We start from the raw sequence: 15880 nt of genomic DNA, 5'->3' as shown, positions 1-15880 counted from the left end.
CCCTCCCTATTTGTAACTCTAATGCTATCTCACCCTATTAACTAGCCTTGGGACAAGGGAAATTAACATTATACGTGTCCGATTCTCCAGAACTGCCCTGTATTCCAGTCCGTATGCTTTTCTTGTTGTCAGTCATCTGTGTCCGAAATGACATCATGCTCTGGAATATTATTTATTAAGCCTCAATTTCTAGTAAAGTGTATAATATGAAAAATATTTTTACTGCCTCTGTAAGCAGGCACATAAAATTGTACCTTGGCATGGTGAATCTGAAATCTCGGAGGAGGATCTGACTCCTAATGGATTGCATGCTGTCACTTATTTCTGGAGTTTACTAACAGCAAATCTGCTCCTGGGTCTATGAATATTTTTACCACTACACCAGCACTGAATCCTCAGTTTTAATACCCCTCTGTTCTTTTTCATCACATTATTTTAAGTGAGACAATTCTACCTTTATATTGCTTATGCACTCACCTTGCAACCATATAAAGAATGCACATGTTCCACATGTGAATAGTAAGATTAAACGAGAACTTACCAGTTCGAAGTTTGATCGTTATTTTATGAGGAGTACGTTGAGGGAATACGTGAAGAACCCCGCCAGGACGCATGCGTGTCATTCTTCAAAGCAGCGGTGTGAAATCACAGATAACTGTAATGACTTAAACATAGTAAGATTAGAGAAGAAATACCAGTTGAGTATATGATCATGGGTGGGAGCGGAGGGCACGTATTCCCTCAACGTACTCCTCATAAAATAACGATCAAACTTCGAACTGGTAAGTTCTCATTTAATCTTACTATTTTACTTCGGAGTCACGTGAGTGACTACGTGAAGATTTCAAAGCTCTGTGATTTCATGCCATGGAAACGAGTCCATGCATCACATCTGCCTTAATGACTGTAGGAGGAATTGTGTCAACATAATTTAGACATGAATCCAACATTGAAATCCATGAAATTTGTTAACACAAAATTATAGCCCCTATTTATGGGGTAAATTAAATTACAGAACTTAAAATTGTTTCTGCAAAGGTTCCAGGTTTAATGACTGGTTTATGATAAAATAGTTGGAATGTTTTTTCCCCTGACCTTCCTGCTGTCTTGAGGATTTGGTCCATTGGTACATCCAACTGCATAGCTGCCGATGTAGCTGCAGCCCTGGTGGAATGAGATTTTAAAATATTAGTATCCACCCCAGCCTGTATTAGAACCTGTTTCAGCCATCTTGAGATGGTCTGGACCGTCACTCTTTTGTGTGGTTGCTTATGGCTGACTAAAAGTGCCTTCTCATTGCCTCTGATGATTTTCGTGTTCTCCATGTATAACGACAAATGTCTTACTATACAGAGACGATCATCTGTTGGGTAAGACCTAAATTCTATATTGAGGCCTGCTGATCCCTGTCTGTTCTGCTTAACTAATTCATAAATATGAAACGTAATATTTTCAGATGAAGAAGTCATGTTGTCCAGTCTTAATTTATGTAATGACTGTACCCTTTGTGCCGTGACCAATGCCATTAGCATGACTGTTTTTAATGTCAGTCTATGTAGGGACAGAGCTGTTGCTGGAGACCAATTCCTGAGCATCTTCAGGACAATACTCACATCCCATATTTGGGAGTACCTGGTTCTTGGGGGATTGGTATTAAAAATTCCCCTCATAAGTTTTGTTACCAGTGGGTGAGTCCCAACAGAGTGACGCTCTGTTCCTTGCCATAGATAAGTTGACAGGGCACTTCTGGCGCAGTTGATGGCACTATAACTGAGCCCCTCATCATAATGGAGGCCTGCCAGGTATTCCAGAACAGACGGGATGTTCATTTCTCTGTAGGTGATGCTGTTTTTGTGACAATACATCTCCCACTTCCTGATATAGACCAGATACTGTTTTTTGGTGGACTGTCTGTGGGCCGCCGAAATCATGTTCACTGTTCGGTCCGTCAGTCCCAGCTGTAGTAGTGGTATTTTTAGACTCTACAAATTAATAAATTCAAATAGTTATGGCATGGGTGGCTACCCCTCGTTACGGGATGAACCAATAAGTCTGGTCTATTCGGGATGGTGATACATGGTTCTAATACCATGTTCAGTATCACTGGGAACCATGGTTGAGTAGGCCAATTGGGTACTACCAAAATACCAGACGCAGAGTCTTGCTGTATTTTCCTTAATACCCGACTGATGAGGCAGAAAGGAGGGAATGCATAAATAAACAATTTCCCCCAATGCAGCGAAAATGCATCTGTCGCCGCTGCCCCAGGGTCTGGTTCCCACGAAACATAGTTTGATAACTGGTGATTAAGCCTGGATGCGAATAGATCGATATCTGGTGTTCCATACCGTGCTGTAATATCAGCAAATACTTTTTTATTCAACATCCATTCGGTGTTTTCATTAAATTTGCGTGACCTGGTGTCTGCCACTAAATTTAGTTTACCTGGTAGGTAAGTAGCTGATATCCAAATATCTCTCTGGATACACCATTGCCAAATTGTATTAGCCAGATTGTCACATGATGTCGATTTGTTTCCACCCATGTGGTTGATATATGCTACCACGGTGGTATTGTCAATCTGTAGTCTAACATGCTGGTGATATGACCCAGTACAATATGACTTTAGGCCATAGAATGCACCCAACATTTCCAGGTAGTTTATGCCCAGTGTTAGTAATAATGATGCCTCCTGAGCAGTCCATCTACCTCCACAGCTGGAGATGGAATTGGTGGCACCCCAACCAAGTGCACTGGCATCAGTTTGTAGCACCATAGAAGGGTTGCTGATAATGATTGGATTGAAACAAAGCCGAATGTTATCTATCCACCATTTTAGTTCCATTATAGCTTTGATTGGTAGCTTCATTGGTCTGTCAAAATGACCAGCATTAATTTTGAGTGCTTGTATTTTTGCTCTCTGTAAATTTTGGTAATGTAAAGGTCCAAATTGTGTGGCTGGAAAAGCAGCCACCATTTTGCCAATTACTTTTGCTACCAATCTGATGGATGGTTTACTGATGTCAATGAGGTTATTGCAAGCCTCTATTAAGTCTATAGCCTTTCCCTTTGGCAAAGTCACCGACATGTGAACTGAGTCAATGGTGAACCCCAAATAGTCCATAGTAGTGGAAGGCGTTAATTTAGATTTAACTGGATGGATGATAAACCCCAGTTTTTCAAATAACTGTTTTGTGGCTGTTACAGTTTGTTTGGCCAATTCCAAAGTTTTGCCCACAATAAGTATGTCATCTAGATATGCCATGACCATGTGTTTTCGTTTCCGTAGAAACGCTAGGGCTGGTTTCAAAATTTTTGTGAACAGCCTTGGGGCTAATGTTAAACCATTTGGCTGCGCTCTATACTGCCAGAGCTGTCCCATCCAGTTGAATTTTAGGTAACATCTGTGGTCACCTCGTATAGGCACTGAATAGTAAGCATCTTTTAAAGCGATGCTAGCCATGAAGTAATCTTTGGAAATCAATTGTTTTGCAGTAACAAAGGTTTCCATTTAAAAATGAATATATTGTACAAATGTATTCAATTTGGTCAGATCTATGATGATGCGACAACCACCATCTTTTTTGTTTTTGGTAAAGATATTGGACACGATTTCTAGCGGTTCGTGTTGGGATTTTTCAATTACCCCTTTTGCGTAAAGCCGCTCCAGTTCAGCCTGCGCTTCTGATTTTTCTTTACCGGAAAGTACGAACATTCGGTTCGGTATATGTTGAACTGGAGGGCTGTACTTGTGTATAAATTCTATGGTATATCCCTGGATACTGCTTAAAATATAAGTGTCGGTAGTTAACATACTCCATGCATCCAGAAAGGAGTGTAATCTCCCCCCAACCTCCATGCTCCCTGCAATTTGTAGGGAACCAGACCCACCTACCTCCATAGTTACCAGTGGCAGGTTTACTTCTTTTTGTAAATCCTTCGTTGATGTTGAGGCGTCGGTGTCTGGGTTTGTGGTTGGGTTGGTGTTGGAGGTTTGCGTATCTTCCAAGAAGGCCGGCCTGGGCCATGGCCTAAAAAAGACTCATGTTCGGTGTACCGGACCTTCGAGCTTTCACCAGTCAGTCTTGTTCTACTGGTGGGTGCGTAAGGGTGCTGTCTATGGCCGTAGTGGGTTTTTGATGAAGTCCCTTTTATGAGTCCCAGGGTTTTTGCTTCCTCATCGAGCTCCTTGACTTGCTTCGATAGGTTACCTCCAAATAGTAGAATTGGTGGTTTTACGTTTCCAGGTTTGCACAGACCCGCGAATTTCGGGTTTAAAGTAGGCCGGATGGCACTCTTCCTGATGCTGTTTATTTCATATTGTGTGCTGCAAAGCAGTGCCAGTGCATCCTGTTGGTCCTGCGACATGTCCTTCTCATCCACTGTGCGGGTGAAAGCTGTTATCCCCGCTGTTAGGAGTTTTAATACCTTTTGGAGTTTGATATCCATGCCTCTAACTCCTATTCCAATATATTTCCATATACAAGTATTTACTACAGGAACATTCAGGGATATACAGTTACCCGGTGCCAGGTGTCTTGACGTGGTGTCCAATACAGCCTGTTCTTGTAGCTGGTTAAAGGACATATAATCTATACTGGCAGCTAGTTTTTGCTCCAGGTTTTGGCCAGTCTGGTCTGGCTGTATGAAGTTGGACACCATGTCCAGTAGATTGTCACGTTCCTGCACCCCCTGCACACTTGATTTCTCTTCTGCAAACCCCTCTTCAGGATCAGCCCAGTACTGACCCCCAGTACTCGCCTCTGATGAGGGAGAAGCACTGTGCATCCCTACAAGAGGTGCTGCTGTGGGTTTTACATAGAGCCCACAGTGACTTGACTCCATCTCCCAGAGCCTGTCACGTTGGAGCAAATGCTCCACACACCGCTCCATCTGGCTCCAGCGCTCACGGTCGCTGGCCGCCCGCGGCTGCTCAAAGTCGGACTCATCTGAGTCCACGACTTTGTTGGTTTTTTGTTTTGCCTTACCGCCCGGCCGCGGTGTGGATCTGGCCGGTGCGGAGGCGACATCGGGCACAGCTGATCCCATTATAGGTGATTCAAGTGCCGCTGGCCGCTGCTGGCTGCCCGCTACTCCGCGGTCCTCCCCCACCAGCTTTGTCGCAGCCCTCGTTGCTTTCTTTGACTTGTCCATGCTCCCCACCTGTAATCAGTATGGGAAAACACAAAAAGACCGCAGAGTACTCTTACCTGCAGGTTCCGGCTTTTAAACTGCCGCTGCGGGGGAACGTCGTTCCACCCCGCCTGACTGTTTCGCAATGCGTGTAGCGATATGACACGCATGCGTCCTGGCGGGGTTCTTCACGTAGTCACTCACGTGACTCCGAAGTAAAATTTGGAGATTTACTTTGTTGAGATGTGGTCTCTCAAGATGACAGCTTCAAAATGGTTGCAGGGTTGTGTGCTAAAGGCATCAGCTTGACCACTGTCTGTACAAAGCTGGTGTTGGATTCTACAGTAGAATGATTCTGCAACAGAACATCACAACAAGATTTAAGCATGTCATTGGGCAGTCTCCAGCAGTTGGGCTGGGCAAAGATGCATCCGAACATATCACCTGAGGCTGAAGCTGAAGTCCAAACAAGAGATTGGCATTTTGTGTTGAAAGTTGGGGTGTTAGGCACTCAAGCCTTGGGTGCAAAGAATTATGTGGATTGGCAGTGAACTGAAAGGAATTGTAGAGTTAGAGTTCAACTAGGATACAAATTGGAGGGTGGGAGAATGATTGGGAGTTGAATGGGGTGCTGTCTTAGAGCAGGGAGCACAGGGTTGTTGAAAGTACTTAGTTCATATGTGATAGATAGATAGATAGATAGATAGATAGATAGATAGATAGATAGATAGATAGATAGATAGATAGATAGATAGATAGATAGATAGATAGATAGATAGATAGATAGATAGATAGATAGATAGATAGATAGATAGATAGATAGATAGATAGATAGATAGATAGACCATTTATTGTCACTATACATGTACAATGAGATTAAAAGCAACTCGTACTCAGTGCATACATATAATTTAGTACAAAAAACAAGAAACAGAAAACAAAACAAGGGGGGGGGGGATAGGTGCACAATTCTGCGGCGCTATATACATATCTATAAAGGCAAAATGGTGAAGGATGAATAGGTAGTATTCTTAGGCAGATGTTTAAAAGTTATATTAAAATATTAAAAATTATTAAGAAATATTAAAAGTTAGTTACAATACACATTACAGTTCCAAATTTCAGTACGTGGATAGAATAGATGGAAGTCCGGGTGTTGGGCTGTGAAGTGATAGGAGCAAAATTAGGCCATTCAGCCCATCATGGATGATCTATCATTCTCTCTTAACCCCATTCTCCTACCTTCTCCCATAACCCCTGTCACCCGTACTAATCAACTTCTCTTCACGTACCTTGCCACTGAGGTAAGAAGATCGTGTTGTCCCAGAATAACCAACTGTCATCCTGTGAATCCTTGAATCCTTGACACATAATTTGCATCGAGACTCATAAGGGTGGCTCATGACAGGGGGACTGGCACAGAATATTTCAAAAGTGGTTGTGCTCAAACAATAAGCAGCAATGTTGAAAATAACGCGGCATTGTGCAATTAAATGTCTAGGCATACATATTCATATCTTTGCCAGCAGGAGTTTAATGTGCAAATCTGGTGCATGGTTTGTGACTCTACTGGACTTTTCAGCTGATTGGGAAGACTGTTTGGTATAGCCTAACCCTTCTGTAGGAATGAAACAAGCATATGTGCAGTGGTGAGATCATAGTTCAGTGGTTTGGCACAGTTACCTTAAACTTAATCCAGTATAACATTCAATTTCCCCTACCATCCCAAAATAATCTTCTCTAAAGTGCCAAAATACAACAAGCATCATTTAAAAAAAAAAATAGTTCATCATGTTGATAGGGCCTCTATCTTTCTATCCTTTTCCTGATCGCAGGCAACTCATCCTGAACACATTGTACATTTAACATAGTAAAATTCCTGACGGGGTACACTGAAGCATACTCATGTGAAATTTGATGCCCAGACATTAAAGGTTACATTAGGAGCGGCATTGGCCTGAATATTGGTCAGAATGCTTTTGTGGAAGGCCTGCAAAGAGGAAGAAAAGGAAAGGAAGTTTAGGGAAGGAATTCCGATAGTCAAGGCCCAGGCATTCCATCACTATAAGGCAGTTTTCCCATATTAACTCCCTTTGCTTCTTCCGAGATGGCATAGCACCAATAGATTGCATTATAACAATGATGATATCAGTGGCAAATGCATTAACTGTCATATTTGCATTATTAACATCATATTTACATGTGTCTTCCTAAATAGTTATTGGATGAAAAAGTGAGAGCAGAAGTTCTTCATGATTTTTCCTATTCCTGGCAAGCGCTAAAAAGCATGCATGCAAGCTCTTATAAATCTCGACCACTGAATCTCCACTGCAATGGAGGCACAAGAGATTACAGTTGCTGAAATCTTGATCAAAAAGTAAAATGTTGGTGGAACTCATCAGGTCATGCAGCATCCGTAAAGGGACATGGACAAGCAACCTTCTGAAGAAGAGCTCCAACTTGAAATGTCTTCTATCTATTTCCTCCACAGATATTGATTGGCTGCTGAGTTCCTCCAGCACTTTGTGTTTTGTTCAACTCTCCACTGTGTTTTTTTTTAAATGGATTATTTCATGTGACATGGATTTATTGCTCGTCCCTAACTGCCCGGGACATGGTTCTGCTAAGTCTCCTTCATGAATCTTTGCAGTCCTTCTGGTCAATTGCTTCCACAGGGTGTTGTGTGTTGGGTCCCAGGATTTACAACCTGGGATGGTGAAGGACAGGCCATATATTTTCAAGTGAGGATTGTGTGAGATTTGGAAGCTACAAGTACCCATATACCAGTTACCTTTGTCCTTCCGGTGACTGACGTTGTCCGTCTAGTCTTGTCTACTGAAACATCTGCAGGTCTACACTGTAAGTTCTAAGATTTTCTCTTTGACAATGGACCAGCTTCAATCTGAGCTGCTATAGAAAAATCAGACGTATGCTTCCCACATATTCTCCAAACAAACTCTCTCCTCAAGTGCTTCTGCAGTCAAAGGCATCCAATACTTTGACAGGATAAATTTTCTCTAACATTTCCTTCACTGTAGCACACTTCCTGTCTTGCTATTACCTCACAGAGCGTCTTGAAAAATGTATTACCCGATCCTTCCTTATCTCCCTTCATAAGTTCATAAGTTATAGGAGAAGATTTAAGCCATTTGGCCCCTCAAGTATCCTCCGCCATTCAATCATGGCTGATCTAACTTTCCCACTCACCCCATTCTCCTGCCTTCTCCCCATAACCCCTGGCACCCTTACTAATCAAGAATCTGTCAATATCTACATTAAAAATATCCATTGACTTGGCCTCCACAGCCATCTGTGGCAATGAATTCCTCAAAATAAATTCTTCCTCATCTCCTTTCCAAAGGTACGTCCTTTTATTCTGAGGCAATGGCTTCTAGTTCTAGACTCTCCCACTATAGACAATAGATAATAGACACTAGGTGCAGGAGTCGGCCATTCGGCCCTTCGAGTCAAAGCATCCTCTCCACATCGACCCCATCCAGGCCTTTCAATAGTCAATAAGTTTCAATGACGTTCCTCCCGATGGGAGCTTCCCATCTGCTCCTGTAGGTTGCTGAGCTGAATGTTACTCCCTATTGAATTCTGTTAATTATTTATATTACTATGACTGTCTATTCATTCTTCTTTCAACTTCTTTAATTGCTGTAGGCATTTCAGTTCATTTTGGTAATTTAAATAGCTTATTTAGGTGCAAATCCTTGGCACACACTACAATTTATGTATTGCCTTTTTATGAAGAGCTTTACTTCACAGCCTTACTATGGTTCACGAGAAGTGTGATATTACTGCAATGCATAATAGCATTCAGTAACTTGATGTTAAGTTGCATGTGAAGGATTGATCTAATTGCCATCATGGACCATCCACTGGATGAGCAACTAAAATTCCCTTGATTTCAAAACAAATAGTAAATACAAAATCAACAAAAATACATTATGAATTTTACATGATATTACTTCTGGAGTTACTGGAATCCCAGCTACATTTGATGCATAATTGTGTGGAATCACCACTGTCAAACCAAGTTTCTGAACTTGGAGTGTCTTTCTTCAACATAAGACATCAATGAACATTATTTGAAATGGCTCATCAGTCTCTTGGAATGTTCAGCAGCTTAGACATGGAGAAGATGTGTCCAAATGTTGGAAGAGACTGAAAGCAAAGACCAAAAATGTAAGATACTCATATATAAATCCAATAGAAAATTCAGCAAAAAATATCTTTGCCCAGAGAGCTGTAACACTACGGAACACATTATGAAAAGATGTGGTTGATATGAATATCAGAGACGAACTTGGGGATATGAAAGATTAATTGGGAACGGAAGGATAGATTGATAGGGTTACATAGAATTATGGTGGAAAGAGTCTCATCTGAAGCATTAATACCAGTATGGCCAGATGGACTGAAAAGATGAACTTCTATGCAAAAGACTGTATATGTCTGTGGATTTCAAGTATAAACTTGCTACAGTAGTCGGACTATCAGCCCAGAATCACGTGAGATTGTTCCCCCTTCTCCAATCTTCCTCTTTCCCGTGCCACCTTCTCCCTCACTCCCATTTCTCCCACAATCCTGCCCGTCTTTTTCTCCCATCCCCCACGCCCATCACCTTCTACTTATAATCCTCCTTTTGCTTTACATGTCCCTCCTCTTCTCTCCGTATCTGACACCCCTTTGTCTCCTTTCCATCTCTAGCATTTTTCAGCCACCTGCCAATTAAACTCCCCTCACCTGTATCTAGCTATCAATTGCCAGGCTTTGACTCACCCCCCAGTTTTTCCAGCTTTCTGCCCTCCTACTACATTACTCCTACTGCCCTCCTACTCTGAACATCGACTGTCAATTCCTTCCGCTGATGCTTCCTGGCCCGTGGAATAATATTCATTCATGTTACTGTTTGGTGAGGTCAAAATTAGGATGCCTTTGGTGAGCCCCACTGTAACACCCTGCAGTCCAGGCTAACTCGGAAAGACTGACCATTCCTCTAACATTCAAGATTGCTGCCAGACCTTGCATAAGTATTAGCCCTAGTACATAACCATATAACCATATAACAATTACAGCACGGAAACAGGCCATCTCGGCCCTATAAGTCCGTGCCGAACAACTTTTTTCCCTTAGTCCCACCTGCCTGCACTCATACCATAAACCTCCATTCCCTTCTCATCCATATGCCTATCCAATTTATTTTTAAATGATACCAACGAACCTGCTCCACCACTTCCACTGGAAGCTCATTCCACACCGCTACCACTCTCTGAGTAAAGAAGTTCCCCCTCATGTTACCCCTAAACTTCTGTCCCTTAATTCTGAAGTCAAGTCACTATACATGTGTGGCCTCTATGGAGAAGCAGGTGAACTAATGTTGCAGGTGTAGAGATTTACACCCCCAACAGTGCTAAATGAGCAATATGGTATCAGTGGCTGTTGTGTTCTCTGTCTGAAATCCTGTTTTTTCATAGATTAAGGTCAAAGGAACGCAATGTTTTGTTGCTACAAAGCAGTGCATTCAGCGACTGGAGCTCAATTTGGGAGTGAATTCTGGACAACGGGCTTTTAAAAAAATGGTTATAAACTTGATATTTATTCATAAGCAGCACAAATCAGAATGACCTTCAGATGGCCGAACTACTGAAATTTAAAGGAAAACATTTTTTTTTGGTGGATTTACAAACGTTGATTATTACCTTTACCAATCTATACGTGTCTAATCTATCATTGAGTTCAAGATTAAATACTCTGAACTAGTTTGCATTATACATTGTGGAAGAAAAAATAAATATGATTATATGATCTCATTGGTCCATGATTTAATGCTCAGCAAAATGTGCTCCAGCAGTGTCGTCAATCTCAAGTTCAAGTTCAAGTGAGTTTATTGTCATGTGTCCCTGTATAGGACAATGAAATTCTTGCTTTGCTTAAGCACACAGAAAATAGTAGGCATTTACTACAAAACAGATAAATGTGTCCATATACCATGATATAAATATATACACACATGAATAAATAAACTGGTAGTGCAAATAACAGAAAGTGGTTGCTAATAATCAGTGTTTTGTCCGAGCCAGGTTTAATAGCCTGATGGCTGAGGGGAAGTAGCTATTCCTGAACCTGGTTGTTGCTGTCTTCAGGTTCCTGTACCTTCTACCGGAAGGTAGCAGGGAGATGAGTGTGTGGCCAGGATGGTGTGGGTCTTTGATGATACTGCCAGCCTTTTTGAGGCAGCGACTGCGATAAATCCCCTCGATGGAAGGAAGGTCAGAGCCGATGATGGACTGGGCAGTGTTTACTACTTTTTGTAGTCTTTTCCTCTCCAGGGCGCTCAAATTGCCGAACCAAGCCACGATGCAACCGGTCAGCATGCTCTCGACTGTGCACCTGTAGAAGTTAGAGAGAGTCTTCCTTGACAATCCGACTCTCCGTAATCTTCTCAGGAAGTAGAGGCGCTGATGAGCTTTTTTGATAATTGCGTTAGTGTTCTCGGACCAGGAAAGATCTTCAGAGATGTGCTACATAATGTGATACTTGAACTCCTTTGGAGTATAGTATTGAAACTTATTATAAACTTTATGAATCTGATCTGATATATATTTTAAATGTCTACATCCTGAATTAGTAAACTTTTTTTAATAATGGGTGGACATGAAATAAATATCTCCACTGAACTTGCACCTTTCACAAGGGTTTTAACAAGGAGTACATGTTGGTTTGCCAAAGAAAGACACCAAATGCTGGAGTAAGTCAACAGGTCAGGCAGCATCTCTGAAGAACATAGGTGACATTTTGGGTTGGGACCATATTTCAGAATGACTGAAAGGGCAGTAGGAAAGAAAGCTGGAAAAGAGGAGGGACAGGGCAGAGCATGGACAGTAATAGGTGAACACAGGCAAGGGTTTTGATAGGCAGATTGTTGGACACAGGCCAGAGATAAAAAAATGCCAGGTTTGAGTCCAAAAGGATAAAGAGTTATGAATTGTGAAGCTCGGGGATAGAAACAGTGTTTGAAATGATTACAAGCTCCCTGAAATGCAAATTACTCTTTTGTGCAGCTTTTACCTCAATGAGTACATACATTTTAAAAATAAATAAAGTTAAAATTCAACACCTTCCAACCAAATGTAGAAGAGCTTATCTGTTCCACCAATCAAGCTGGTATTACATTCTGCGTTTTGTATTCAGGTGTACAGTTTGGTGACCAATACTGTGAAGAATGTCATTGGCACTGTTTATGATTGATACAAATACATCGATAGATACAAATACATCGATAGATGCTCCTGAACACATCATCAGTGATGTAACCTTGGGTCATTGGGTGTTTCGGGTCTTTCAACATCAGACACCCTCACCCAGGCGACCCAGCCGTGGTTGATCAGACCACGACTTGTGTTCAGGTGGCATTCGCTCCTCCCCATGGACCTTCTCTCCTGATCCAGAGCCATCTCGAGGCCTTCTCCGCTGCCTCTGTGGTGTTCTTGATGGCCCTTCTCCTCGCCATCTCCACAACCTTTCCTTAAATGGTGCTTTTCAGCATAATTGAGGTGTTTGAATCAGTACCATGTGTGGTCCGTGAAGTCCTTGAATACTCTACATTGAATGACTCCTCTGCCGGGGCTGTTGTAAGCAGTCAAAAACCAAGGCTCCTCGAGGGCAATTTGGGATTTTCATGGAAAAGCTGACAGCTCTCTGCACCCACGGCTCTGAGATCACATCAAGTCATGCCACCCAGTTGTGGAAGAGATCATATTGTCTGGAAAAAAAACTAAAAAAAAAATAATAAAGCTTGGATCTCACCCAACTAATTATGGGGGAAACCCTAGCACACATGACGTTATAAGATGCTACTTTGTCTAAAATTTTAATGGATTTTATTTTGAGGGTTATTAACCACACTTGACATTTAAATGTTCCCAACATATAATTGAAGCAAGATCATTCAGTTATATTTTATTTTACTTCAGAATTAATAATTTAAACCAGCATGCATTTAACAAACAGAAATGACCTACCACGCTGACAGTTGTTGAAGATCAGAAATAAAAACATAAAATGCTGGAAAAATAATTCAGCAGGCCAGGCAGCATCTGCAGAGAGAGAAACAGAGTTAATGTTTCAGGTCGAAGACCCTTCATCAAAACTGGGAGAGTTTGCACCCATACACTTCCCCAATTCAATGGTTCGATGGAGCTTTATCCTCACATGTTCAAAACACAGTGAAATTCTTTTTCGAGTCACCTCTCATTTTAACATTCAGTATTCAGTATTTAGTATTTACTTTAATGTCATTTTAACTGAGTACTTACATACATAGATGAAACGAAAAAAATGTTTCTCGATCAGTTACCATCAGTGCGGTTAATAAAAACAGAATAAATACATATAGCTTTAAAAAACCATATCTAAAAATAGGCCTAAAAATCGAAATAAAAACAGACATTCAGACCGAACAGTGGCTTTACTTTGACAGGTGCCTAGCTGTTAAAGTATGGGCGAGGTTAGATATGTTGGTGTATGATATATGGGGAGGGGACACAGTCCGTTAACCAGTCTTATTGCCTGTGGGAAGAAGCTGTGGAGCATCCTGCTGGTTTTGCAGCTGATGCTCCTGTACCTCTTCCCAGATGGCAGAACATCTCATCGAACATAGAGCACCACCATCAATACAGCATCCCTTCAGCAATGCATTGAAGCACTGGCTTGGGATTTCATGTTCGAGTGTACAAGTGAGATTTGAACCCACAAAACCTCAGGCTCGCTTACCCTGACCAAATGTTAACGCAGTTGTGAGTGACGCTGGTCGGCAAGTTCCTGCCTCTGGAGCCGCATTTCAGATGAAGGCTGGGTTTCTGTCCTGGCTGATCCCAGCAGCTCTTACATGCCATCACCAATCATTTCCAGTGAGTCAGACGTGGTGCAGCTTTAGATCCTTTACGAGTTGAGATGGGAGCAGTGACAAGAGTTTTAAACCAGACTGCTCTGATTCTCCCTGCAGCTGAAACCTAAGACTGCAGTCTCTTGTGTCTCCAACCTAAGAGTTGTTGCAGCTGCAAGGTTCTCTTGTACAAGGAAGCATCTGCAGCTGCTAAAAACCTCACACTCTGGCTTTCCCTCTCCAAGAACGTTCTCTCCGACACTTCCAGTGTCCATTGCCTTTTTCCTTTCGACACAAAAGTTTAAACACTCTGTTGGTCTCCTGAGATAGAGTTGTTGAGGCATGTTTGAGATCAGGGGGAAACATTTTGCTATTTAGTAACCCAATTCAATTTCCTGACCTCTTCCTCTGCTGCAACTAATCAGCAGGATCCATTTCACTTTTGTGTAATGAGCAATATATTATCAGGGCCACTGTTTAGTAGTGGCTAAAGAAAGAAGGAGATAGAAGAGTGTTGAAATGTTGGGATAAAGGGCAGTGGTAACAGTGTGACTAGGAATGGTGGAAGGAGGAGTGGGGGGGGGGGGGGGTGCCTCGCAATACTTCAGTACGCCAAGATTAATGTGGTGGGAAGAGATCGCACAGAAACAGTGTATAGTGTGGTCGGTTGTTGGTGAAAAATGACAGGTTGGAGGGGGAAGGGTGGAAAATTCACACACGATTCATTCCTAGCACTTGGACATTGCTGGTAAAGTGAACTCCTGCCCATCCTATACTGAGAAGGTAGTTGCCTTCTGGAACCGCTGCAGAGCTACTGGTGAAGGTGCTTCCACAATGCATCATGAAGGGAGTTTCAGGATTTTGGCTTGGTGACATTGAAAGAATGATATATTGCATTTCCAAGTCAGGATGGTGTGCGACTTGGAGGGGAACCTTTCTCTGTGCCAGCTGTACAATTGCCAAACCATTGTGTTTCAGGAATAAGAGACAAGTTGTAGGAGGTGCTTGCTGCGTACAGGAATTATTCGAGCTTGCAAAGAAGGTTCCCTTCACTAAGACCCCCACCACCCATAAAGATTCCCCAGAGTCTTCACAGGGAGCAATCTTGCCAGGTAGGTTTACATTTACCTCAATAGCCAGAGGGAAAGAGACTGCAGAACATAGAACAGTATAGCATAGGAATAGGCCCATCAGTCTACAACATCTGTGCTGAACATGCCACCAAGTTAAACTAACCTCCTCTCCCTGCATGTGATCCACATCCCTCCATTCCCTGCAATGTCTATGTGCCTCTCTACAGGTCTCTTAAACACCACTATCATATGTGTTTCCACCACCACCCCTGGCAATGTGTTCCAGGCACCCACCACTCTCTGTAAAAAAAACTTGCCCTGCACATCTCTTTTAAACTTTCCTCCTCTGACCTAAAAGCTATGCTCTCTTGTCTTTGACAAACATTTTCACCCTGGGAAAAAGTTTCTGTATGTGTGCACTATCTATGCCTCTCAAAATGTATATAAATGCCTCCAAAACCTCAGAGAAAACAATCCAAGCTTTTCCCACCTCTCCTTATAGCTAATACCCCGAGTCTAAACCAGCCAGCATCCTGGTAAACTTCTCTTGCACCCTTTCCAAAGCTTCTATGTCCTTCCTGTAATGTAGCAACTCTAGAACTGCAAGCAAAACACCAAATGCAGCCTAACCAAAGCTTTATAAAACTCTGAAAACTGGATCTGTAAAGTATTTCTGGGGAAAAGCACCGTCTCAGAAACAATCTAGGAAGCACCCCAAACGCCAATTTGTCAGTTGGATGAGGGGTTGGCGAATCTGTGTGAAGAAATGTTCCACATTGGT

At 42.2% G+C, this 15880-nt stretch overlaps 1 protein-coding gene and 1 long non-coding RNA gene across 4 annotated transcripts in view; one reads left to right on the top strand and one right to left on the bottom strand.

Annotated features, from left to right (window-relative positions):
- The window catches only part of nfatc1 (nuclear factor of activated T cells 1), a 261410-nt gene that overhangs the window by 159650 nt on the left and 85880 nt on the right, over nt 1–15880 (top strand). The gene's annotated exons all lie outside the window — the stretch shown is intronic.
- On the bottom strand, nt 6778–14115 carry LOC116971877. The gene is made up of 5 exons (XR_004411648.1): nt 13915–14115; nt 13164–13238; nt 12712–12904; nt 9108–9303; nt 6778–7123 (listed from the first exon to the last, which is right to left on the bottom strand). It is a non-coding gene; the product is annotated as an uncharacterized LOC116971877 (long non-coding RNA).

Source organism: Amblyraja radiata, chromosome 4 (assembly GCF_010909765.2).
Source record: "Amblyraja radiata isolate CabotCenter1 chromosome 4, sAmbRad1.1.pri, whole genome shotgun sequence".
Classification (NCBI taxonomy): Eukaryota; Metazoa; Chordata; class Chondrichthyes; order Rajiformes; family Rajidae; genus Amblyraja; species Amblyraja radiata.
The sequence above is the reverse complement of the archived record's forward strand: the minus strand, read 5'-3'. Positions and strand labels throughout refer to the sequence as shown.